Source organism: Lagenorhynchus albirostris, chromosome 10 (genome assembly GCF_949774975.1).
Source record: "Lagenorhynchus albirostris chromosome 10, mLagAlb1.1, whole genome shotgun sequence".
Taxonomy (NCBI): Eukaryota; Metazoa; Chordata; class Mammalia; order Artiodactyla; family Delphinidae; genus Lagenorhynchus; species Lagenorhynchus albirostris.
Window position 1 is genome coordinate 90,578,978 of NC_083104.1, and position 2,961 is coordinate 90,581,938.

The following is a 2,961-nucleotide window of genomic DNA, read 5'->3' on the forward strand; positions in this document are numbered from 1 at the left end:
TGTCTTGTGCATTAAAGGATGTTTAAGCAGCGTCACAAGCCTCTACCCACTAGATGCCAGTAGCACCTCTCCCTACTTGGGACGACCAAACGTGTCTCCAGACATTGCCAAATGTCCCCTGGGGGCATAATGCCCCCTCCCCCACTTGAGACTCACTGCATTAGATTGAGATGTGGATGGGAGAGAGACAAAACAAATGTATTTTTCCAAAAAATATTATTAGGAGGCAGCATCATCTCTTTTTTTAAATTTATTTATTTTATTTTATTAATTTTTGGCTATGTTGGGTCTTCGTTGCTGTGAGCGGGCTTTCTCTAGTTGCATCGAGCTGGGGTTGCTCTTCGTTGCGGTGCGCGGGCTTCTCATTGCAGGGGCTTCTCTTGTTGCAGACCACGGGTTCTAGGCTCTCGGGCTTCAGTAGTTGTGGCTCACGGGCTCAGTAGCGGTGGCTCATGGGCTCTAGAGCGCAGGCTCAGTAGTTGTGGCGCAGGGGCTTAGTTGCTCTGCGACATGTGGGATCCTCCCGGACCAGGGCTTGAACCCGTGTCGCCTGCAATGGCAGGAGGATTGTTAACCACTGCGCCAGCAGGGAAGCCCAGCACCATCTTTGAAAAACCTTTTTCTTTTTGTTTTTTTTGGTGTTTTTTTTTTGGCTTATAAACAGAAATTTATTTCTCATAGCTCTGGAGGCTGGGAAGTCCAAGATCAAGGCCCCAGCAGACTAGGCGTCTGGTGAAGGCCTGCTTCCTGGTTCATAGACAGCTGTCTTCTTGCTGTGTCCTCACATGGTGAAAGGGATGAGGGAGCTCTCTGGGGTCTCTCTTATAAGGGCACTAATCTCATTTATGAGGGCTGTGATTGGGGGTTAGGATCAACACCTTAGCATTCAGCCTACAGCCCAGGCTTAGCACGGTAATGGCACAATAAAAGATGATTACTTGAACATGAATTCAACTGAAATTCAAGTAGAACAAAACCCAAAACCATCTACTTACTCTATAGCTTAAAAAAAACTGTTCACTGTCATCTCCTCTACTAGAGGGAATTAAGCTGGCCTGTTAAGTTGCCTGAGGGGACCACTAAATGTCTAAATTGGGAATCGACTATATTCTATCCAGTTTAACCCTTTCTGTTAACACGGGGAAACAGAGGTCCAGGGAGTTCGAGAAACTGGCCCAGAGACAGACAACTACTTTTGTGCTGGGTCAAGTGTAAGACCAGGGTTCCTTTCATTAACACCAACATCTTTTCATTTATGTGGCCTTTCACAGTTTACCAAGCACCTCTCAGCTCCATGACCTCATTTATTATACTATATCCATGAGCTTACAGAGATGGCTTTTGGGGGATTTTTTGCATCCTCAGACCAGTGTTGCAATAGCTTATTCTATACTGACTCTTAAATTTAAAATATATATATATGTACACACACATGTAAATGTATATGTAAAAATATATGTGTGTACATATACATGCACACATGGAAGACACGGCACCACATCTCCCTGTGTCACCCCATGCGGGCCACACCGGGGCAGTCACAAAGCACCAACAGAAAATGGTCTTCGGTTTCAGAATTCCCGAGTTGCCACTGATGCTTCAATACTAAAGGGCTTAGAAGTGTTTACACTTTCAAGAGGAGTAGGAATGTTTTAGGCTTCCCTTTAATGAGTCTCATTTTGAGATAGAATGGCAAGGTTGGTCACTCTTCATGCAGTTTTTGTAGTAAGTCTTTCAGGGAATGAATGGTGAAGCCAATTCATTTATCCTCCTGGAATTTGTCTTTCTTCTTTTTCTTTGTTGTGAGGTTATATATTAAAGGTATGGGCATACAGACATTACGAAAGATAAGGGCTATCACGGGAGGGAGGAAATCAGACAATAAATCCAAAGAAACCTACGGAAATTAAAAACCTGAACTCAGGGGCAGGGCAAGAGGCGACACGGTCTTTTCACAGAGCCGTTACACATAATGCAACTGTCGTCAAAAGCAGGAATGGAGAAGACTAGACATTCAGCTGCAGAAGGAAGCTGGGGTCTTGGCTTTAGAGCTTTCACTGTCTTTAGCATTCGGCTGGGCAGCAAGTGCCTTTTCCAGAGTAGGCCAGAGAACATAAGTCCAGTTTGGTTTTTAAGGCTTGAGTCAGCTCTGTGGCCAGCAGCTCGTGGAGGGACACACCGTCGTGGGAGTACACCCAGTTTCTCCCAGTCCAGTCGTAACGCTTGCAGACACTGGATGGTGAAGACAACCAGATTTGCTCGTTTGGGGTCTGCTTGTTGATGACGTACGTTCCTAGATCTCCACCCAGTTTAATTCTTAAAACACCACTCCCAAAGGAGACATCATAGTCTTCAAATGTGTAAGGTTTGTCTGCAAGGTCTTCAAAAAAACTCTGCTAAGGAGTCCAGCGTCTCCTCGGCCAGTCTTTCATAGGCGGTATTGTCCTGAGGGCCAGCGTCACCCAAAGTTCCCGTTGTCCTCAAATTCATCCAACAGACACACTGCTTTTTGACATTCAGGATCCGGTTGAGGCAGCAGAGACTCAGACTGGGCTGGCTACGTGTGCCGGCCGCGGCTGTCCCGGTGCGCAGGCCCCGGCAGCCGTAGAGCTGGGGGTCCTTCGTTGGCCGCGGGGCCCCGGCGCGGGCCTAGGCAGAGCCCGGAGGCGCCGAGCGGGGCAAGAGGCTGGCGGCCGCTCGGCGCCCAAGCGTCCACATCGAAAAACCTTTTTCTTTTCCTAACTTGCAAACATCTGTTCATTCTAAATTTAATTTTTTAAACCCAAGCTGCCTATGGGGAAGATACCCACCCAAACTTTCTCTAGTTCCTTTAAATGAATAAGTTTGAAAAAGAAATATTTTATTTATAGAAGTCTATAGATTCAAAATAGGAATTATCTTTCTTTCTTTATATTTATTTATTTTTGGCCATTTGGCTTGTGGGATCTTAGTTCCCCAACC

At 46.1% G+C, this 2,961-nt stretch overlaps 1 pseudogene; it reads right to left on the bottom strand.

Annotated features, from left to right (window-relative positions):
• Window positions 1-2,063: 2,063 nt before the first annotated feature.
• On the bottom strand, window positions 2,064-2,718 carry LOC132528230 (frataxin, mitochondrial-like; annotated as a pseudogene).
• Between the last annotated feature and the right edge of the window lie 243 nt (window positions 2,719-2,961).